The sequence below is a fragment of the Loxodonta africana genome, chromosome 20 (genome assembly GCF_030014295.1).
Source record: "Loxodonta africana isolate mLoxAfr1 chromosome 20, mLoxAfr1.hap2, whole genome shotgun sequence".
In the NCBI taxonomy this organism is placed as follows: domain Eukaryota; kingdom Metazoa; phylum Chordata; class Mammalia; order Proboscidea; family Elephantidae; genus Loxodonta; species Loxodonta africana.
This window is the reverse complement of record NC_087361.1, coordinates 15,253,436-15,277,457: the sequence shown is the minus strand read 5'-3', so window position 1 is coordinate 15,277,457 and position 24,022 is coordinate 15,253,436. Positions and strand designations below refer to the sequence as shown.

Sequence of the window (24,022 nt, the reverse complement as noted above, 5' to 3'; positions counted from 1 at the left end):
TTTGAGTGGTTTTTTTGTGTTGTTGTTGGTTGGTTGATTTGTTTTTTTATAGGATGAACGCCTAAAAATGGAATTTCTGGGACATAATATAAGGATATACACACTCAACTATGTTCCTATTTCATATCTTCATTCTCAGAAATACATGCTAAAAACAAAACAAAAACCACTTACTTGCAGTGAAATAGCATGAGTTCAGCTCTCTAAACCACCTAAGATGACAAAGGCGTTAGCTTAAAAATTCCAAGTATAATTAATGTGCTAAGTGTGTGCCCAAAGTTACCTAGTAATACTTAGAATTATAATTCAGAGACTGGAATAGAAATTAGGAGAGGATTCACCTACAGATGGGGTCCCATCAGCTGGGACAGTAGCCCAGGCTTCTAACACTTCTCATGATTGAATGAGAAAAAAAAAAAAAAAAAAAAACCCAAGCCCATTGTGTCAAGTCAATTCCAGCTCATAGTAACCCTATAGGGCAGAGTAGAACCATAGGGTTTCCAAAGAGCAGTTGGTGGATTCAAACTGCTGACCTTTTGGCTGACAACCAAGCTCTTAACCACCGCACCACGAGGGCTCTGAGTAGGTAAGAGCCCTGTGCAAATTGATCTAAGAGGCAGCAGCTTGCTATCCTGCTTCACCACACAACTCTAGCAGGAGGCCCTGCTGGCTCTGCATCTGTTTTGGAAGCTGCTCAGCAACAGGAGTGGCTCCTCCCTGTGCTGACTAGAGCTAGGAGCCAGCTAAGAGATCTTGTGTCTTTTCCCTCCCCCTCTCTTTCCTAGGTCGGGTGCTCACTTAAGGCCAAAAGTCTTTTAAGGAGGAAAGCTGTTCTTTTATTAGTTGCTGTAAAGTCAGCCCTGACTCAAGGAGACCCCATATGTAATAGAACTAAACGTTGCACAGTCCTGCTCCATCTTCATGATTCTTGGTACAGTTGAGAGCATTGTTGGAGCCACTATGTGTTTTGAGTGCCTTCAATGTGGGCCTCATCTTCCAGCACTATATTGGACAATATTCTGTTGTGATCCACAGGGTTTTCATTGGTTAATTTTTTTTTTTTTTTAATTGTGCTTCAGGTGAATGTTTACAGAGCAAGTTAGTTTCTCATTCAACAATTTATACACAAATTGTTTTGTGACATTGGTGGCAATCCCTGCGATGTGTCAACACTCTCCTCTACACTGAGTTCCCCATTTCCATTTATCTTGTTTTCCTGCCCCTTTCTGCCTTTCTCTCCTTGCTTTTGGGCAGGTGTTGCCCTTTTGGTCTCATTTACATGAAGAACTAAAAAGCCCGTTCCGCACGTGTGTTATCGTTTGTTTTATACACCTGTGTAATCTTTGGCTGAAGGGTGAACTTCAGAAGTGACTTCAGTTCTGAGTTACAAGGGTGTTCAGGGGCGTTAGTCTCAGGGTTTCTCCAGTCTCAGTCAGGCCAGTAAGTCTGGTCTTTGTGTGTGTGTGAGTGAGTTTGAATTTTTTCTACATTTTTTTCCGCTCTGTCAGGGACCCTCTATTGTGATCCCTGTCAGAAAGGTCGGTGGTGGTAACAGGACACCATCTAGTTGTCCTGCGCTCAGGCTGGTGGAGGCTGTGGTACTCGTGATGCATTAGTTCTTTGGATTAACATTTCCTATCTTTGGTTTTCTTCACTCTCCCTTGCTCCAGACAGGATAGGACTAATAGATGTATCTTACTTGGCCACTCACAAGCTTTTAAGACTTCAGATGCTACTCACCAAAGTCAGACGTAGAACATTTTCTTCAAGAACTGTGTTATGCCTATTGACCTAGGTGTCCACCAAGACCATGGTCCCCAGACCCCAGCCCAGCAACTCGGTCCCTCAAGGTGTTTGGATGTGTCTGTGAAGCTTCTATGACTTTGCCTTGGTCACATTGTGTTATCTTCCCCTATAATATGCACTGTCATTTCCTTCACCAAAGCTACCACTTCTCTACTATCTAGTTAGTGATTTCCTCTCCCCACCCCATCCATCCCTCCTAACCATCAAATATTGTTTCTTTCTGTGTGTAAACTTTTACTTGAGCTTTTATAATAGTGGTCTCATACAGTATTTGTCCTTTTGTGATTGACTTATTTCAGTCAGCATAATGTCCTCCAGATTCCTCCACGTTGTGAGATACTCCAAGGATTCACCATTATTCTTTATCATTGCCTAGTATTCCACTGTGTGTATGTGCCATAATTTGTTCATCTACTCATCTGCTGATGGGCATTAGGTGGTTTCCATCTTTTTGGTATTGCGAATAATGTTGCAATGAACATGGGTAAGCATATGTCTATTTGCGTGACAGCACTTATTTCTCTAGGATATAGACCTAGGACTGGGGTTGCTGGGTCATATGGTATTTCTATTTCTAGCTTTTTAAGGAGGTGCCATATCATTTTCCATAGTGGTTGTACCATTTTACGTTCCACCAGAAGTCCATAAATATTTCAATCTCCCCACAGCCTCTCCAACATTTGTTATTTTCTGTTTTTTTTATTAGTGCCAGTAATGTTAAAGTGAGATGGTAACCCATCGTAGTTCCGATTTGATTTTTCTAATGGCTAATGATCGAGAGCATTTCCTCATGTGTCTATTAGCTGCCACAATGTCTTCTTTAGTGAAGTATCTGTTTATACCCATTCCCCATTTTTTAATTGGATTATTTGTCTTTTTATTGTTGTGATGTTACAGTATCTTATAGATTTTAGAAATTGGACCCTTGTTGGATATGTTGTAGCCAAAATTTTTTTCCTAGTCTGTTGGTTCTCTTTTTACTCTTTTGGTAAAGTCTTTTGATGAGCATAAGTGTTTAATTTTAGGAGATCCTAGTAATCTAGTTTATCTTCTGGTGTTCGAGCATTGTTAGTTATGGTTTATGAGAAGAACACATTCAGCATTTCTCAAGCTGAAAGAAAAAATTCAACCCCTGAGCTACAATATCAAAGAATTCTATGGGCAAAATATTGAACAACCCAGGAAGCTTGAAAAGAAGATGGAAGGAGTACACGGAGTCGCTGTACCAAAGAGAATTGATTTATGTTCAACTATTTTTTTTTTCTTATTTCAGGATGCAGCATATAATCAAGAACTGATGGTACTCAGTGAAGAAGTCCAAGCTGCACTGAAGGCATTGGTGAAAACAAGGCTCCAGGAATTGAGAGAATACCAATTGGGTTGTTTCAACAAATGGATGCAGTGCTGGAGGTGCTCACTCATATGTGCCAAGAAATTTGGAAGACAGCTACCTGGCCACCAATTGGAAGAGATCCGTATTTGTGCCCATTTCAAAGAAAGGCGATCCAACAGAATGTGGGAATTATCGAGCAATGTCATTAATATCACATGCAAGTAAAATTTTGCTGAAGATCATTCAAAAGTGGTCGAGCAGTACATCAATATGGAGCTATCAGAAATTCAAGCCAGATTCAGAAGAGGATGTGGAACAAAGGATATCGTTGCTGATGTCAAATGGATCTTGACTAAAAGCAGAGAATATCAGAAAGATGCTTATCTGTGTTTTATTGACTATGCAAAGGCATTAGACTGTGTGTATCATAACAAATTATGGATAATGTTGGGAAGAACAGAAATTCCAGAACACTTAATTGTGCTCATGAGGAAACTGTACAAAGACCAAGAAGCAGTCATTTGAACATAACAAGAGGGTACCGTGTGTTTTAAAATTAGGAAAGATGCATGTAATAGTTGTATCTTTCACCATACTTACTCAACCTGTATGCTGAGCAAAAAATCCAAGAAATTGGACTATGTGAAGCAGAACGCGGCATCAGGATTGGAGGAAGACTCATAAATGACCTGCGATATGCAGATGACACAACCTTGCTTGTGGAAAGCAAAGAGGACTTGAAGCACTTACTGATGAAGATCAAACAGACCACAGCCTTCAGTATGGATTACACCTCAATATAAAGAAAACAAAAATCCTCACAACTGGACCAGTAAGCAACATCACGATAAATGGAGAAAATATTAAAGGTGTCAAAGATTTCATTTTACTTAGATCCACAATCAACATCCATGGAGGCAGCAGTCAAGAAATCAAACGACACATTGCATTGGGCAAATCTGCTGCAAAAGGCCTCTTTAAAGTGTTGAAAAGCAAAGATGTCCCTTTGAGGACTAAAGCGCACCTGACCCAAACCATGTTATTTTCATATGCATGTGAAAGCTGAACAATGAATAAGGAAGATCAAAGAAGAATTGATGTTTTTGAGTTATGGTGTTGGCAAAGAACACTGAATGTATCATTGACTGCCAAAAGAATAAACAAATCTGTTTTGGAAGAAGTATAGCCAGGGTGCTCCTTGGAAGTTGGGAGACTTCACCTCGCCAACTTTGGACATGCTATTAGGAGGGACCAAGCCCTTGAGAAGGACATCATGCTTGGTAAGTTAGACGGTCAGCAAAAAAGAGGTAGACCGTCAATGAGATGGATTGGCACAGTGGCTGCAACAATGGCATCAAACACAGCAAGGATTGTGAGTGTGGTGCAGGACCAGGCAGTGTTTTATTCTGTTGTACATGGGGTCACTATGAGTCAGAGTCAACTTCAGGGCACCTAACAACAGAAACAAGAAATTACGGTTTGTACCGTATTTATGCCATGTATTAGGTCCCCCAGTGTTGTTCCTATTTTTAATTCCATGATCTTTATCGTTTCAGGTTTTATATTTAAGTCTTTGATCCATTTTGAGTTAGTGGTTGTATATGGTGTGAGGTATGGGTCTTGCTTCATTTTTTTTACAGATGGACATCCAGTTTTGCCAGCACCGTTTGTTAAATAGACTGTCTTTTTCCCATTTAATAGATTTTGGGCCTTTGTCAAAGGTCGGCAGACTGTAGGTAGATGAATTTTCATCTGGGTTCTCAATTCTATTCCATTGGTCTGTGTGTCTGTCATTATACCATATACATTATATGGTCTGTTTTGACTACCATCACTGTACAGTAGGTTCTGAGATCAGGTAGTGTGAGGCCACCTACTTCGTTCTTTTTCTTCAGTAATGCTTTACTTACCTGGTGCCTCTTTCCCTAGCATATAAAACTGATTATTACTTTTTCCATCTTGTTAAAGAATGCTGTCAAATTTGGATAGGAATTACATTATATCTGTAGATTGCTATGGAGTTGACATTTTTACACTGTTGAGTCTTCCTATTCATTAGCATGGTATGTTTTTCCATTTTGTAGGTCTCTTTTGGTTTCTTGCAATAGTGTTTTGTAGTTTTCTTTGTACAGGTCTTTTATGTCCCTGGTTAGATTTATTTCTAAGTTTTTTGTCTTTTTTTTTAGTGGCTATTATAAATGGCACTGGGTTTATAAATGGCATTGTTTTTCTGATTTTCTTTTCATAGTTTTCTTTGTTGGTGTATAGGAATACAACTGAGTTTTGCATGTTGATTCTATTCTGCTACTCCGCTAAATCTTTCTATTAATTCCAGCAGTTTTCTTGTGGAATCTTTAGAGTTTTCTATTATAGTAACATATCATCTGCAAATAGTGATAGTTTTATTTCTTCCTTACCAATTTGGATGCCCTTTATTTCTTTTTCTTGCCTTATTGCTCTAGCTAGGGTTTCCAGCACAATGTTAAATAGGAGTGGTGATAAAAGACATCCTTGTCTTGTTCCCATTCTCAGGGGGAATGTTTTCGGCCTCTCTCCATAAAGAATGATGTTGGCTGTTGGTTTTGTATAGATGCCTTTTATTGTACTGAGGAATTTCCCTTCTATTCCTATTTTATTGAGAGTTTTTTTAATCAGGAATGGGTGTTGGACTTTATCAAATGCCTTTTCTGCATCGATTGAGAAGATCATGTGATTCTTTTCTTTTGTTCTGTTTATGAGGTGGACTATGTTGATTGATTTTCTAATGTTGAACCGTTCTTGCATACATGGTATGAACCCCATTTGGTCATGGTGTATTTTTTTTTTTTTTTTATAATGCTGAATTCTACGGGCTATAATTTGTTAAGAATTTTTGCATCTATATTCATGAGAGATAAAACCCACTGCCGTCGAGTTGATTCCGACTCATAGCGACCCTACAGGACAGAGAAGAACTGCCCAACAGAGTTTCCAAGAAGCGCCTGGAGGATTCGAACTGCCAACCTCTGGGTTAGCAGCCGTAGCACTTAACCACTATGCCACCAGGGTTTCCTTCGTGAGAGATACTGATCTGTAATTTTCTTTTTTTGCGGTGTCTTTGCCTGGATTGTTGGCTTCATAGAATGAATTCGGGCGTATCTCTTAATTTTCTATGGTTTGAAATAGTTTGATTAGTACTAGTGTGAGCTTCTCTCTGAATGTTTGTTAGAATTCCCCAGTGAAACCATCCAAACCATGGCTTTTTTCTATTTGGAGTTTTTTTATTATTACCTTTTCAAACTTTTGTTACAGGTCTGTCCAGATTTTCTGCTTCAGTTTGTGTTAGTTTAGGTAAGTAGTGTGTTTCTAGAAATTTGTCCATCTCCTCTAGGTTTTCAAATTTGTCGGAGTACAGTTTTTCCTAGTACACTGTTGTGATCCTTTTTATTTCAGTTGGGTCTGTTGTCACGTCCATCATCTCATTTCTTGTTTGGGTTATTTGCTTGCTCTCCTGTTTTTCTTTTGTCAGTTTGGCCAGTGGTTTGTCAATGTTTTTGATCTTTTCAAAGAACCAACTTTTGATTGCATTGATTCTTTCTATTGTTTTTCTCTTCTCTAATTTATTTCTGCTCTGATCTGCACTATTTCCTTTCTTCTGGTGACTATAGGCTTCTGGTGATTGTGGGCTTCTCCTTCTATTTCTTTGAGTTGCAGGACTAATGTTTTGATTTTGTCCCTTTCTTCTTTTTTGATGTATGCATTTACTGCTATAAATTGACCTCTGAGCACTGCCTTTGCTCTGTCCCAAAGGTTTTGATTTGATGTGTTCTCATTCTCATTTGATTCCAGAAGCTTTTATTCTATCTTTGATTTCTTCTATTACCCAGTGGTTTTTAAGCAAGTTGTTATTCGGTTTCCATGTTTTTGATTGCTTTTTTTCTTGCTCTTCCTTTTATTAGTTTTTTTACTTTTATGGTGTTGTGATCAGAGAAAATGCTTTGTATTATTTCAGTGTTTTGGATTTTACTGAGGGTTGCTTTGTGGTCTAAAATGTGGTCTATTCTGGAGAATGTTCGATGTGTGTTGGAAAAAAATGCATATTTTGCTGCTGTTGGGAGGAGTGTTGTATGTATGTCTATGAGGTCAAGTTGGTTGATTGTGGCCTTTAGATCTCCTCTATCTTTGTTGAGTTTGTTTCTAAATGTTCTGTCCTTTACTGAGAGGTAGTGTGTTGAAGTCTCCTACTATTATTATGGAACTGTCTGTTTCTCTTTTCAGTGTTGTTAGAGTTTGTTTTATGTATTTTGGAGCCCTGTCATTGGGTGCATAGATATTTATTAAGATTATGGCTTCTTGGTGGATTGTCCCTTTGATCATTATATAATGTTCTTCTTTGTCTTTTATAGTAGATTTTGCCTTAAAATCTATTTTATCTGAGATTAGTATTGCCACTCCTGCTCTTTTTTGTTTGCTATTTGCTTGATACATATTTTTTCCATCCTTCCGTTTTTAATGTGTTTATGTCTTTATGTCTTAGGTATGTCTCTTGTAGACAGCCTATTGATAAGTCGTGTTTTTTTATTCACTCTCTGCCTCTTTATGGATGAATTTAAGCTGTTTGCGTTCAGTGTGATTATTGATAGTTGTGAGTTTATTGCTGTCATTTTGCTATGCTTCCTTTTGTGGTTTTGATGTTTTCTTTGTTCCTCTTACTTTCCTGTGCTGCGTTCCTTTTGTTTATGGAATTTTTCATTTCTTTCATTATTATGGATACTGCCATTTATTGAGTCTTTATGTTTTTCTTCTTTTTTATTTTAATGAGTAGGTTTGTTACCTATCTTTGTGATCACCTTGAAATTTACACTTATCTTCCTACATTTAAACCAGTCTTTTATTACTTGATATCTCCATTTGAAAGTTCTACACCTACACCATTTGTTCCCCCTTTTCTTGTATTGTCGCTGTCATCATTTACAGATTGACGCCTCTGTTTCCCTGTTTCAAAACTTTTAGTTTTATTATTGAAAGTTCTTTACCTAGTGTTATCTGGTTGACTCATTCACTGTTTTCAAACAATTTCTTCTTTGTAGTGGCTTCCAATCTAGTATTCTATCCCTTCCTTTAAATTTCAGGGTTCCAGGATTGATGTCTACATCTGTTCTACTTGGTTTTTCAGGTCTTTGTTGCAGAGGGATGGCTTGGCTTAGTTTGCCATCTTGGCTATGCCTGTTCATTGGCTAATTTTCAGAAGCAGATTACCAGGCCTTTTTTCCTAGTTGGTCTTAGTCTGGAAGCTCTGCTGAAACCTGTCTACCATGGATGAGTGACCCTGCTGGTATTTGAAAAACCAGTGGCATAGCTTCCAGCATCATAACAACACTTAAGCCAGCACAGTATGACAAACTTACAGATGGGTGGTTGTCTTAGTTATCTAACACTGCTATAACAGAAATACCATAAGTGGATGGCTTCAACAAACAGAGATCTATTCTCTCATAGTCTAGGAGGCTAGAAGTCAGAATTCAAGGTGCTAGCTTCAAGGGCAGGCTTTGTCTGTCAGTTCTGGGGGAAGGTCTTTGTCATCAATCTTTTGCTGGTCTAGGAATTTCTCAGCACAGGGACCCCATGTCCAAAGGACGCATGTGCTCCTGGCTCTTCTTGTTTGGTGATAATGAGGTCCCTCTCCTCTCTGCTTAATTCTCTCTTTCATATCTCAAAAGAGATTGACTCAAGATACAACCTAATCCTATGGACTGAGTCCTGCTTTATTAACATAACTGCCTCTAATTTTGCCTCATTAACATTACAGTTGTTAGGATTTACAACACATAGGATAATTACACCAGATCACAAAATGGTGGACAACCACACAATTCTGGAAACATGGCCTAAGTTGATACACATTTTGGGGGGACACAATGCAATTCATAACATTCCACCCTTTGGCTCCCCAAAATTCATGTCCTTGCCACATGTAAAACACTTTCACCCCATCATATCATTCCAAAAACCTTAAATCAACTCCAGTCTAAATTCCAAAAATTCTTCTTCATCTGTGAAATCTAGAATACAAGTTATCTGTTTCCAAAGTACAAAGGTGTAAGAGGCACAAGCTAGACATTTCTATTACGAATGGGAGAAATTGAAGGGAAAGGAGGGATAACAGGCTCCAAGCAGTCAGCAGAACACAGTACATTAGCTATCAGGCCTTGAAAATAATCCTCTGTTCTCTGAGCCCTCCAGACTCTGGGCGTTGGCCACACTGTCTGGATTCTGGGTGGAGGCCCCTTGGCTCTGGACTTCAGCTCTGCCTTCCGGGCCCACTGGAACAACAACTCTGCTCCTTTGCCTTTGGACAGCCCCATTTTCCTAGTCCATCTGAGTGGTGACCCTACCCACTCAGCCCTGGCAGGCCCTGTTCTGCCCCTTGTGCATGGCAGTCCCACCCCTTTAGCTTTGGATAGTGGATCTGGCCCCATCCTGGTGGCATTCATGAAAGGCATCCCCATACCCTGGAACCAAGTTGGTGAAGATCTGATTCTTTGAAAACCAGGAGGCTGTGGCCCCATCCTTTGAAACCCCAGAGGCCATGGCTCCACCCTTGGAGACCAGAGATGTCATGGCCACACCCTTTGAGACTGAGGCAGCTCTATTTCCTGTGTTCCTTGTCTCTTCAGTTTCTGCTTCCTGGTTCCTTGTCCTCTTGGTCCTCACCAACTGCATCTGCCCTGCTGGGGCAAATGTTCCAAAGCTTTTTAGCTCCAACGATAAGTGCCTAGGGGCATTCCACTCTGCCAGTAAGCTTCGGCTGGAAGGCACTCAACTCTTCTGCTCAATGGGTCAGCACGCCTAGCTCAACCGGTAAGTGCCTGGAGGTATTCCACTCTGCCAGGGAGCCTCCTGTGCAAATTCTTTATATTTTCAGAATATTAACCCATTTTATAATATATTGTAATTGTTTTCTGTCAGTTGTCTTAATTGTGGCTTTCTCCATATAGAGGTTTACAGGTTCATGTGCTTAGAACATGCTTACCATGACTGCTTCCTATCCTCCATGCAGTCCCTCCACTTGAAATCAAGCCACTAAGACCTCTGAACCTCTTCTGGATTGGTAGAATATGGAGACACTCTCATTTACAAGACCCTGTGGGGCAGTTCTACTCTGTGCTATAAGGTCACTAAGCGTCAGAATCGACTCAATGGCAGTGGGTTTGGTTTTGGTTTTTTAGTCATGTACAAAATTGTAGCTTATCTTTCTGGTAGACTTGAATTCCCCTTTTGTGCAGTCACACTACTGGGAAAGTTGCCATATTGGTTATTATTTACATATGCAAATATATAGCCTGACCTTGCTCTGACTGGAGATGCTGGAGGATTTATGCCTCTGCCTAAAAGGACTAAACTGTTTTTTGCTAATACAGTAGTTTTCCACACTGTAGGCAGTTATAGCTGTAAGTTAGGATTTAAAATGCTTGGGCACTGTGGTTTACTCTTTTTGAGATGCACATGTTCTTTAAACAATTGTTTATAGGCTATAAAACCACAAGATAGCTAGACAACCTGCTGGCAGGATTTCTCCCCAGAGTTGGAGGAGGGATTGTATGCAAAAAGGTTTAGCTTGGTTAAATTCCATCTTGAGTCAGATTTTAAGAGTGAACAACTCAAACCTTGAGAAATATTACAAAAAGAAAACTTCTATTATTAACTTATAAGGGCATGTCATAAGAAAGTGGCCTCTTGCAACTTCATGAGTCTCTCAGTCCTGGTGTTCAACAATCTGATGTGACTGTCCTGCTGAGAACACACCCCTATGAATAAGCCTCCCCAGAAATGGCTATACTTGGGACAGGACATAAGAATTCAGAGACAGGCTCTACCTTGGGACTGAGGAAGAAATACAACTTTCTTTGCCCTTACTCTTAGACTGTGGAGACTAAAAAAAACAGTTGCCACTGAGTCAGTTCAGACTCATGGTAACCACCTGTGTCAGAGTAGACCTGTGCTCCATAAAGTTTTTAATGGCTGACTTTTCAGAACTAGATCACCCGGCCTTTTTTCTAAGGTACTTCTGGGTACACTCAACCCTTCAACTTTTTAGTTAATAGCTGAGCACCTTATAGACGCTGAATGCACCCTACGGTAGTGCAGGAAGCCTGACTTCTGTATATTCCTGGGTACGCAGAAGCCCCATTGCCATGAAACGACATAATTTTAATTCAAAGAGATTGCACCATCCATAATTGAAAAACACACCAAGCAAACAGGGCCAGCCCTATATGTATAATGCCTTGATAGTATGACTTCAGGGCTTTTAAAAGGCCCTGCATGTCCTCAAAGCCCTTTCCTACTCCCTGGCCCCTTCCCTTTCATCTTATTAGAATAAATCTTCTACAAGACAGCTGAGTTACAAATCTTTACATTGTGAAGATGTTTTCCCCAAAACAAATACCAAAAACACTGATCCAGAGAGGGTTAAACACCTATAATCTCATCTCCCTGCTTAATACTTTGTCAACATCCACAGAAATCCTCAAATTTTCCACAGTGTCCAATGACGTGCCCATACAATGTGTCCTGCATTCAAAAAAACAAACGTTAACACTGATCAAGTGCCTCCCCCCTCACATACTGACATATTGGTGTGGCATCCTGGAAAGAAAGCTGAGTTTGGTCACATAAGACTTTCATTTGAATCACAGCACCAATAGGTGACATGACCTTGGGCACATTATTTAACCTTCTGAGTCTATTTCTTCATTTCTACCAATTTGCAGGGGGAACAAGAGGAAGAAATTTGATGCATGGAAAACAGCTGACCCATGGTGGACAATGAATAGTACTTAACGTTTAGTTATTATTTTTACAGGCTGTATTAGACTTCTTTGAGTGGATAATTTTATGCCATCTACTGTGCTGCATTCTTTACGTCATCACTATTTTAATCCTTCTAACAACTCTTCAAGATAGGTAGTAAGATCTCATTTTAAGATGACAAAAAGGAAGTACACTGAGGTTAAGTTGCTCAAGTTCTTAAATAGGTCATTGTAGGAGGTTGACTTTGAACCAGCTCAGGTGAAGAGTTGGCTTCATGACCACTATTGAATTGAAGAAGTGCAGAGGTCACCTAACAACAGCAGAAGGCATTATCCTGCCATAGCCTCCCCTCTCAGCTTATGGTTTTGCAGGTTCAAAGAACCTGAGAAGGTCAGAGAGGATGAGGTGTAGCACAGATTTCATTTTGTAGATCACCAACAAGAGGTCAAAAACAAACTCAGGACAAATTAAAAGAGCAAAGTAAGCTTCAAGGAAACTTAGCTCATATAGGCAACTTCCCGAAATACCTTTCATTACCCTGATATCTCACGAGTCATCTAAAATTACGAAATTGGTGTGGGTTAGGTCAAAGGCAAGCTGGGCTATATGAAGAAGAATGCAGTATCAGGATTGGAGGAAGATTCATTAACAACCTCTGATAGGCAGATGACACAACCCTGCTTGCTGAAAGTGAAGAGGACTTGAAGCACTTACTGATGAAGTTCAAAGACTGCGGCCTTCAGTATGGATTATACCTTAACATAAAAAAAAAAAATTGTCACAACTGGACCAATAAGCAACATCATGATAAATGGAGAAAATATTGAAGTTGTCAAGGATTTCATTTTACTTGGATCTACAGTCAACACTCACGGAAAAAAAAAAATTTGCAGTAGTCAAAAAATCAAAAGACACTTTGCGTTGGGCAAATCTGCTCCAAAAGATCTCTTTAAAGTGCTATAAAGCAAAGATGCCACCTTGAGAACTAAGGTGCACCTGACCCAAGCCATGGTGTTTTCAATCACCTTATATGCATGAGAAAGCTGGACAATGAATAAGGAAGATCAAAGAAGAATTGATGCATTTGAATTATAATGTTCGTGAAGAATATTGAATATGCCATGGACTGCCAGAAGAATGAACAAACCTGTCTTGGAAAAGGTACAGCCAGAATGCTCCTTAGAAGCCAGGATGGCAAGACTTCACCTTACTTACTTTGGACATGTTATCAGGAGGGACTAGTCCCTGGAGAAGGACATCATGCTTAGTAAAGTGGAGAGTCACGGAAAAAAGGAAGACCCTCGACCAGACGGATTGACACAATGGCTGCAGCAATGAGCTCAAACATAGCCTCGATTCTGAGTATGGTACAGGACCGGGCAGTCTTTCCTTCTGTTGTGCATGAGGTGGCTATAAGTTGGAACTGGCTCTAGGGCAGGGCACCTAACAACAACAATGTCAACAGCAATTTGTAGAAAGAGCAAAGGATACAGATTTTCTGGCCTTCCCTCTTTTAGCTGAACCCTTTCAGTTTTTTGATTAGGAAAACTGGTAAAATAAAAAAGTGCTACTTTCTAGGGCTGTTATTATAATTAAGGCAACTATCAGGAGGCCCATCACAGATAACGGACTTTATTCTAGTGATTGACACGTGGTGAGCTTTGAATTAGATCCCAGTCTGAGGCTCTCTGGGGTCATCTGATGGCATGTGATTATACTCCTCAGTGCCTACAGGCTGCAGCTATTAACTGAATCTGCTAGACAATGAATTATTTGAACAACTGAAATTGTACAAACTATTCAGAGCTGTCGAAGTATGAGGACACTATTAATGTTTTTTCCCCAGAGAGGGTTACTATTACCAGCGCTACTTTAAAAAGAAAAGAAAGAATGTACGTCCCACATTTGTTCTCCAAAAACCAAAAACACAAACCCATTGCGTGGTGTCGATTCCAATTCATAGCAACCCTGTGGGACTGCCCGATAGCATTTTCAAGGAGCGCCTGGTGGACTCGAACAACTGACCTCTTGGTTAGCAGCCCTAGCTCTTAACCACTACGCCACCAGGGTTACCGAAATGTATTGTTCTTGACCGGCAGAGCCGAGGAATTATGGATCACTCTGAGCACCCCTTTCTTCTGGTAGGAACCAATCGCCTCCTGTCGCACTCCGTCCCTGGTGCGCCAAACCTCTGCGTTTACTTCTGCCACACGCCAGCCCAGGGGGAAGGGATGGTTGGGGCGGGGACTGGGAGCACCCGGGCCGCTTCTCACTTCGCTCCTGCAGCTTTCCAAACAAATCAGGGCGGGATGGCAGGGCAGTGTCTTTTTGGCTAAGCAAATCGATACTCCTACCTTGTCCGGAAGCCACCCGCCGCCTTCCTCGGCCCTCCCTCCCCAGTGATTTTCCTGTCCCGGACGCCCGGCGAGGGCGCGCGCTTGGTGTCCGCCCCCCACCCCGAAAGGTAGGGGCTCAGCTGCGCTCCTGCCTTACGGCCCCGGGGGATGGGGATCCCAGCAGCCTCCCCCGGCATTGCACCTTCCTCCGCGAACTTGAGGAGGCCGCGACCACTGCGCATCTGGCGCCAGCCCCTGAGCAGGAGGAGCTTCCCCGTACTCCCGGGGCGCTCGGCGCAGTCGCCTCGGCTTTGGTCCCGGGTGCGGCGGGCAGCGCGCAGGCTAGTGGGCGCCTCGGGCTGCGGGCGGCGCTGCGCCCTTCCCGTCCCCCTCCCCGCCCTGCCCCAGGTGAATGAATCGTGCCCACGCCGCCCCTGACCCACGCCACCTTCCTCCGGTTCCCGCCAGACCCGGGCTTGGGCGGCCCGATGCGACAAGCGCCGCAGGAGAGGCAGCAGCCGGCTGGAGCGGGCGGGCGGAGAGCGGCGGGCTAGCAGCGCGCAGAAGGCGGCCGTCCTCGGCCGCGGACCCCGGGACGCCTCTGTGGTCTTCACGCCTGGGCCTCGGCGGGTAACTCCCAGCACTGGCTTCGCAACGGGTTTGCATCGCGAGGGTGGAAGGTTGGGGTTCCGGAGCCGGGCCAGGGAGGGTCGGGGTGGCCTGGGGTCTGTGTGCCCAGACCCACGGGCTTTACCGCCTCCGAGGCTGCAGGCTGGCGGGCTGGCAGGGGGCCGCACTAAGCTGCCCGCCGCGCCGCACACCCTTGCAGCCTCAGGAATCGCCCTCTGCGCTCTGCCCCAGCGGCACCCCTGGGTTTAGGAGGTGGAGGGCAGAGGCGGGGGGCGGTGGGACCCTTGTGCCAGCCCGGGTGCGGTGGCTGGAGGTCCCGGAGCCGCCTGGAGGGCCAGAACGAGATGGGGAGCCCCAGTGGGAGCCGACAAGAGCCTGCTCGCGGACCCTCTTAAGTCAAAGAGAAGGCTGCGAGCTGGAGAAACCGACCAGGCTGACGAACTGCAGGCTCCCTCTTGTTTTCTTCTGGAAGGGTCTGTACGCAGGCGAGGGGTCGGGAATGTTCTTGGCTTTTACCGTAGAAAGTTTTCGGAGAACCCCTCTTCCCGCCACCGTAGAACTATACCTAACAAAACAGGCACCGACGCAGTTTGGGGGGAATGTAATGGGTGGCACTAAGAAAATTGCAATGTTTGGGTTGCAGTTAATTTTCAAGATAAAAAAGAAGAAACTTGTCGTTTTGTGGCCGCTGGCTCTGGAGATCAACTCCATTGCTGTGTGCTGTTATTTTAGCGTAAAACAACATCTAGAAAAAGCGGTGTCCAAGAACAAACTCAAAGCACTTTCTCTTAGGGTCTTCAGTAGATCACGGGGGTGGGGGTGAGGGGAGGGTAGGATGGTGGTGGAGATTGCTGTTCAAAGGTAATGTTTAAAAATAGTGAGTGAGAGGTGGAGGGGGGAGGATAACATCCTAAATACCAGAAACCAAACTCCCAAATTCTCAACTAAGCAGTCATATTTGCTTTACGAGGAGCGTCTGAGTACTGCGATTAGATAGGTGGTTAAGGAAACCTTGCAGATGGGCCTCTGTGGCCGAGGGCCCCGGCAGCCTCGTACATGTGCTGGCCACCTCCACCCTGACCTTCTGGTAGCTTAATTCCTCTCCAGGTCTCTGATGGCCACCTCTATTACGCTATTGGGATATTTGACTTTGCCGTCTTCCAACTTCCTCTCCCAGCTACAAACCATGAAACTGTCTTTTTATTTACATGGAGGTGCTAAATATTTGGGACTATCTGGCCAGACTGCCAGGATATTTTCCATTGAAGTCATGCTGATTTGACATTTGTAGATTCATTCCTGTGGCTCCTTAATTGCTCTCACTGAAGATGGCTTTTCATACCAAGATCTCCAAAACAGATACCCTGAGGTAATGTTGGTTAGTTTGTCCTCTCTGACTAAGGCTAAGTTCCTCAGCAGCACTTTAAATAATGGCAACTTTGGTTTATAAGGACAACTTTTCTAGAAAGTGCTTGTATTACCTTGACCTGGCTTCTTAATGTGCTCTTGTTCATTGGTGTGCTGGAGTGTGACTTCATTCACTGCGTGATGGCCCTTTCCTTGAACAGTTATTTTTACTGTAGCCCCTGAGTGTCCTAGTCTCAGATTGTACCATGTGTTGTTCTAATGGCTTGGTAAAATGGATGTGCTGTTTTGATTACATTTCACTAGTTTTGTTGGAAATATCCTATTTGCACTTAGAACCCAAAATTAGTAGCAATCTTGGAAAAATCTTTCAGAAAGGGGCAGACAGTATTGCAGAAGAGTGCCATCCAGACACACAGCGTTAGAAAACATCAGTCGGTCAAGAAAACCCTATGGGGCCATTCTCAAGTTTTCTCACCCCAGAGCTCAGTGTCACAGGACTGAATTTCGCAGCCATTCTCTCCCGTTGGAGATTTCTCAGTGTCTGCATCATGTGGGACCTTTTGGGAGGAGAAGTGAAATAACGCAGTGTTTCCCACATCTCCCTGATAGGCATCATCTGTTAACCATGCGGATTGCCAGATGGCTTTCATAGACTTTATGATTCCATCTGGGCTGGAACCCGGAGATCTAACATGCGTTCTAGGCAATGCTTAACAGGAAGGTGAGGGAACTACAACACATGTGTGGCACCCTTTATGAGCCCGGTGTGTTCACATATGCCATTTCATTTAATCTTCCCAGGGACCCTATGAGACAGATTTTTTTTTTTTTTTTTGCTCCATTTTATAGTTTAAAAAACTGAGACAGCCCTAGTTAGGTGATTTATGATAGATCGTATAATGGTCTGAATCGCCTCTGCTTTATACTATCCCAGGAAGCCTCCCTATCATGCTGTTGTTGGGTGCTGTCCAGTTGATTCTGACTCAGAACGACCCCATGTTACAAAGTCAAACTGCTCTGTAGGGTTTTCTTGGCTGTATTTTCTACAGAAGCAGATCACCAAGTTTTTCTCCCACGCAATGGTTTAACACTCCATAGCATACATTCTTTAAAAAGTCTTCAGTTCCTTATGCACCTCTTTCTCCTTTGCCTTGTGCACTCTCAGTTGATATATACATCTTAATCTGAATATACCTTCCTAATTACCCCTAAGACTGGGTTTTTAAACAGGTAATCAACATTCTTGCCTTTCTTTTCCTTTTTACCCCTTCTGACTTTCACCAATTAGGTGTCTTCTGTCTTCAGATCTTTCATGTAACCAATTACGTGTGCCGTGTCTGACCAAATCCAGGACGTTGTGTTATTTCCGATGTTTTGTATTCCAAAAGTTCTTTTTATTCTGAATATATTGTCACTGAAGTTCTTATTCATCCTCCCAGCTGCACACCATGAAATTGTCTTTTTATTCACAATGGAGATGCTAAATAAGCTCATGTCTTGCCTGGAAGAAGACTTTTCAGGGCCACATCTCCACCCTCACAGTTGAAATTAACCTCTATCTCCTGTCTTTCCCAGCTATAATGTGTAACAGCACACATCACAGTTCCCAAGCTAACCCTTATGGGTTAAAAACATATTTGATTTGCAGTGAGCTTAATGTATAGAATGGAATGTGTTCATAGGCCATGAGAGTGTTCAAGTAGGGAATTCTAAATATGGTTCCATATCAGGGAGTCAGAAGCATCATTCCTGCACCGTGGTGGGGTAGCAGAAGTCACCTGTGTGGTGACTTCTCAGCAATGAATAAGCAGTAATGTCTCCGACTTGGTAAGGAACTCGGCTGTCATCCAGCTGGGCTAAGAAGGAATGAGATTCTGTGAGTAAGGTTATGAGGATAAGTGAGAGGAAGGAACAGTGGGAGCTAGGGTGCCTCCCTATGTCCATGTTTCTTTTTTCCTGGAGAGTGTTTGGTTATCCAGGTGGGAATGGCCAGCTTCTGTTTCTGCTACCACAGCCTTCTGCATCTGACCAGGGACTTTCCCCTTCCTGGACCACTGCAAAAGGGAAGTGTCGTGGATTGAATTATGTCCCTCCCCAAAAATGTGTGTATCAACTTGGTTAGGCCGTGATTCCCAGTATCGTGTGGTTGTCCTCCATTTTGTGATTGTAATTTTATGTCGAGAGGATTAGGGTGGGATTGTAATGCCACCCGCACACTCAGGTCACCTCCCTGATCCAAGGCAAAGGGAGTTTCCCTGGGGTGTGGCCCATACCACCTTTTCTCTCTCAAGGGATGAAAGGGAAGCAAGCAGAGAGTTGGGGACCACATACCACCAAGAAAACAGCACCAGGAGCAGAGCGCCTCCTTTGGACCTGGGGTCCCTGCGCCCGAGAAGCTCCTCGACCATGGGAAAATTGAGGACAACGACCTTCTTCCAGAGCTGACAGAGAGAGAAAGTCTTCGCTGGGAGCTGATGCCTTGAATTTGGACTTTTAGGCTACTTTACTGTGAGGAAATAAATTTCTCTTTGTTAAAGCTGTCCACTTTTGGTGTTTCTGTTTTGGCAGCACTAGATGACTCAGACAGCATTTGGTAGAGAATGGGTTGCTGCTGTAACAGATACCTAAAATGTGGAAGGGGTTTTGAAACTGAATGGATAGAGTTGCGACAGCGGCAGAGTGTCAGCACAGCAGAGAACCTGCAGCCACAGAGAAGTGGCAACAGTAGAGAACTAACAGCAGCAGAACCAGGTGACCAGCGTGAGATGGTGCTGGAGCAGACCCATGGAGCTAGAGAGCTGAGTGCCGCTGCGCAGGAGGCTTCCTAGCGGAGTAGGGTGCCTCTAGGCGCTTATCGGTGGAGCTACAGAGCTTTGGAACACTTGCCCCAGTAGGGCAGATGTGGGCACGAGGCCCCAGGGGCCAAGAGGCCAAGAAACCAGGAAGCAGAATCTGAAGAGACAACACAAGAAGCCTAGCTGCCTCAGTCTCAAAAAGGTATGGTCATGACCTCAGGGGTTTCAAAGGGTGGAGCCATGACCTCTGGTGTTTCTAAGGGTGGAGTTGCCACTCAGATGGACTGGGAGTATAGTGGGTCTAAAGCTGACGGAGCAGAGTTGCTGTCCCAGTGGGCCTGGAAGGCGGAGCTGAAGCCCAGGGCCCCAGGGGCAGGGGAGTGGGATGGGGCTCCACTCAAAATCCAGAGCGTGTGGCCAATACCTAGAGGCTGGAGAGCAGGGTTATTGTGTAAATTGTCTCGGAGAACAAAGGATTATTTTCAAAGCTTGGAGGGCTACTATACGGTGTTCTGCTGACTTGCTTGATGCCTGTTTGGCCTCCTTTCCCTTCAGTTTCTCCCATTTGTAATGGAAATGTCTAGCTTGTGCCTCTTCTACCCTTATTCTAGACTTCACAGATGAGGAAGAATTTTTGGATTTTGGATTCAGAGTTAAGACTTTTGCTATGATATGATGGGGTGAATATATTTTGCATGTTGCAAGGATGTGACTTTTGGGGGGCCAAAGGGTGGAATGTCACGGATTGAATTATGTCCCCCCTAAAAATGTGTGTATCAACGTGGTTAGGCCATGATTCCTGGTATTGTGTGGTTGTCCTCCACTTTTTTTTTTTTTTTTTTTTATTGTTCTTTAGAAGTTTACAGATCAAGTCAGTCTTTCATACAAAAATTCATATACACCTTGCTATATACTCCTAGCTGTTCTCCCCCTCATGAGAGAGCACACTCCTTCTCTCTACCCTCTTTTTCAGTGTCCACTCAGCCAGCTTCTGTCCCCTTCTGCCTTCTCACCTCCCCTCCAGGCAGGAGCTGCCCACATACTCTCATGAGTCTACTTGATCCAAGAAGCCCACTCCTCACCAGTGTCTTTTCCTATCTTATAGTCCAGTCCAATCCCTGTCTGAGGAGTTGGCTTTGGGATTGGTTCCTGTCCTGGGCTAACAGAAGGTCTGGGGAACATACCTCTGGAGTACTTCTAGTCTCAGTCTGGTCTTTATACGAGAATTTGAGGTCTGCATCCCGCTGCTTTCCTGCTCCTTCAAGGGTTCTCTGTTGTGTACCCTGTCAAGGCAGTCATTGGTTGTAGCTGGACACCATCTAGTTCTTCTGGTCTCAGGCTGATGTAGTCTCTGATTTATGTGGCCCTTTTTGTCTTTTGGGCTCATAATTACTTTGTGTCCTTGGTGGTCTTCATTTTCCTTTGCTCCAGGTGGCTTGAGACCAATTGATGCATCTTAGACGGCCGCTTGTTAGCATTTAGGCTAGGTTAGGTTGTTAGCATTTAAGACCCCAGATGCTACTTTCCAGAGCAGGATGCAGAATGTTTTATTAATAGATTTTATTATGCCAAAGGTCTAGCTGTCCCCTGAAACCATGGTCTCCAAACCCCCGCCCTTGGTACGCTGGCCTTCGAAGCGTTCAGTTAATTCAGGAAACTGCTTTTGGTTTAGTCCAGTTGTGCTGACCTCTCCTGTATTGTGTATCGTCTTTCCATTCACCTAAAATAGTTCTTGTCTACCATCTAATTCGTGAATACCCGACTCCCTCCCTACCTCCCTCCCACTCTCGTAACCATAAAAGAATATTTTCTTCTGCGTTTAAACTATTTCTTGAGTTCTTATAATAGTGGTCTCATACAATATTTGTCCTTTTGCAATTGACTAATTTCACTCAGTGTGATGCTTTCCAGATTCCTCCATGTTATCAAATGTTTCACGGATTCATCATTGTTCTTTATCGATGCATAGTATTCATTGTGTGAATATACCGTAATTTATTCATTCATCCATTGATGGGCACCTTGGTTGCTTCCATCTTTTTGCTATTGTAAACAGTGCTGCAGTGAACATGGGTGTGCATATATCTATTAGTGTAAAGGCTCTTATTTCTCTAGGATATATTCCAAGGAGTGGGATTGCTGGATCTTATGGTAGTTCTATTTCTAACTTTTTAAGGAAGTGCCAAATCAATTTCCAAAGTGTTTGTACCATTTTACATTCCCGCCAGCAGTGTTTAAGTGTTCCAGTCTCTCCACAACCTCTCCACCATTTATTATTTTGTGTTTTTTGGATTAATGCCAGCCTTGTTGGAGGGAGATGGAATCTCATTATAGTTTTGATTTGCGTTTCTGTAATGGCTGATGATCGTGAGCATTTCCTCATGTACCTGTTAGCCACCTGAATGTCTTCTTTAGTGAAGTGCCTGTTCATATCCTTTGCCCATTTTTTAATTGGGTTATTTGTCTTTTTGTTGTTGAGCTTTTGCAGTATCACGTATCTTTTAGAGATCCGACGCTGATTGGAAATGTCATAGCTAAAAACTTTATCCCAGTCAGTAGGTAATCTTTTTACTCTTTTGGTGAAGTCTTTGGATGAGCATAGGTGTTTGATTTTTAGGAGCTCCCAGTTACCTAGTTTCCTCTCTGGTGTTTGAGCATTGTTAGTAATGTTTTGTATACTGTTTATGCCATGTGTTAGGGCTCCTAGCATTGTCTCTATTTTTTCTTCAATGACCTTTATTGTTTTAGATTTTATATTTAGATCTTTGATCCATTTTGAGTTAGTTTTTGTGCATGGTGTGAGGTATGGGTCTTGTTTCATTTTTTTGTAGATGGGTATCCAGTTATGCCAGCACCATTTGTTAAAGAGACTGTTTTTTCCCCATTTAACCGATTTTGGGCCTTTGTCAAATATCAGCTGCTCATATGTGGATGGCTTTACATCTGAATTCTCAATTCTGTTCCATTGGTCTATGTATCTGTTGTACCAGTACCAGGCTCTTTTGACTACTGTGGCGATATAATAGGTTCTAAAATCGGGTAGTGTGAGACTCCCCGCTCCGTGTTCTTTTTTTTCAGTAATGCTTTACTTATCCAGGGCCTCTTTCCCTTCCGTATGAAGTTGGTGATTTGTTTCTCTGTCTCATTAAAAAATGTCATTGGAGTTTGGATCGGAATTCCATTGTATCTATAGATCGTTTTGGGAAGAATAGACATTTTTACAATGTTGAGTCTTTCTATCCATGAGTGAGGTACGGTTTTCCACTTATGTGGGTCTCTTTTGATTTCTTGCAGAAGTGTATTGTAGTTTTCTTTGTACAGGTTTTTTACGTCTCTGGTAAGATTTATTCCTATTTTACCTATTTTATCTTCTTGGGGGCTACCGTAAATGGTATTGATTTGGTGATTTCCTCTTCGATGTTCTTTTTGTTGGTGTAGAGGAATCCAACTGATTTTTGTATGTTTACCTTGTATTCTGATACTCTGCTGAACTTTTCTATTAGTTTCAGTGGTTTTCTTGAGGAGTCTTTAGGGTTTTCTGTGTATAAGATCATGTCATCTGCAAATAGAGATACTTTTATTTCTTCCTTGCCAATCTGGATGCCCTTTCTTTCTTTATCTAGCCTAATTACTCTGGCTAGGACCTCCAGCACAATGTTGAATAAGAGCAGTGATAAGGGGCATCCTTGTCTGGTTTCCGTTTTCAAGGGGAATGCTTTCAGACTCTCTCCATTTAGGATGATGTTGGCTTTGTATAAATGCCCTTTATTATGTTGAGGAATTTTCCTTCTATTCCTATTTTGCTGAGAGTTTTTATCATGAATTAGTGTTGGACTTTGTCAAATGCCTTTTCGCATCAATTGATATGATCATGTGGTTCTTGCCATTTGCTTTATTTATATGATAACCCCCCCCCCCAAAAAAACCCCATTTTTCTAATGTTAAACCATTCCTGCATACCTGGTGTGAATCCCACTTGGTTATGGTGAATTATTTTTTTGATATGTTGTTGAATTCTGTTAGCTAGAATTTTGTTGAGGTATTTTGCATCTAAGTTTATGAGGGATATAGGTCTGTAATTTTCTTTTTTTGTGGTGTCTTTACCTGGTTTTGGTATCATGGATATGCTAGCTTCGTAGAATGAGTTTGGGAGTATTCCAACTTTTCTATGCTCTGAAATGCCTTCAATAGTACTGGTGTTAACTCTTCTCTTGAAGTTTGATAGAAGCCTTCTGGGCCAGGGCTTTTTTTTCTTGGGAGTTTTTATATTACCTTTTCAGTCTCTTCTTTTGTTATGGGTTTATTTAGTTGTTCTGCCTCTGTTTGTGTTAGTTTAGGTAGGTAGCGTGTTTCTAGAAATTCATCCTTTTCTTCTGGGTTTTCAAATTTGTTAGAGTACAATTTTTCGTAGTAATTGGATATGATTCTTTTAATTTCATTGGGTCTGTTGTGACATTGCGCATCTCATTTCTTATTCAGGTTGTTTGCATCCTTCATGTTTTTCTTCTGTCAGTTTGTCCAATGGTTTATCAATTTTATTAATTTTTTCAAAGAACCAGCTTTTGGTCTTGTTAACTCTTTCAGTTTTTCTGTTCTCTATTTCATTTAATTTTGCTCTGATTTTTATTATTTACTTTCTTCACATGCCTGAGGTTTTCTTTTGTTGCTGTCTTTCTGTTTGTTCAAGTTATAGGGATAATTCTTTGATTTTGGCTCTTTCTTCATTTTGTACGTGTGTATTTATTGACTCGACGGCATTGGGATTTATTGATATAAATTGACCTGTGAGCACTGCTTTCACTGTGTCCCAAAGGTTCTGATAGGAAGTGTTTTCATTCTCATTGGGTTCTATGAATTTCTTTATTCCTTCCTTAATGTCTTCTATAACCCAGTCTTTTTTGAGCAGGGTGTTGTTCAGTTTCCAAGTGTTTGATTTCTTTTCCCTGCTTTTTCTGATATTG

General features: G+C 42.4%; 1 protein-coding gene across 24 annotated transcripts in view; it reads left to right on the top strand.

The window, feature by feature from the left end:
* The first annotated feature begins 9,786 nt into the window (after positions 1-9,786).
* Positions 9,787-24,022, top strand: part of ST3GAL6 (ST3 beta-galactoside alpha-2,3-sialyltransferase 6) — a 120,757-nt gene continuing 106,521 nt past the window's right edge. For 14 of the 24 annotated variants that reach the window (XR_010318691.1, XR_010318692.1, XR_010318693.1 and 11 more), the window contains exon 1: positions 9,787-9,979. The gene's annotated coding sequence lies outside the window, so the exon portion shown is untranslated. The other 10 variants (XM_064273061.1, XM_064273057.1, XM_023559041.2 and 7 more) reach the window with 8 other exon arrangements.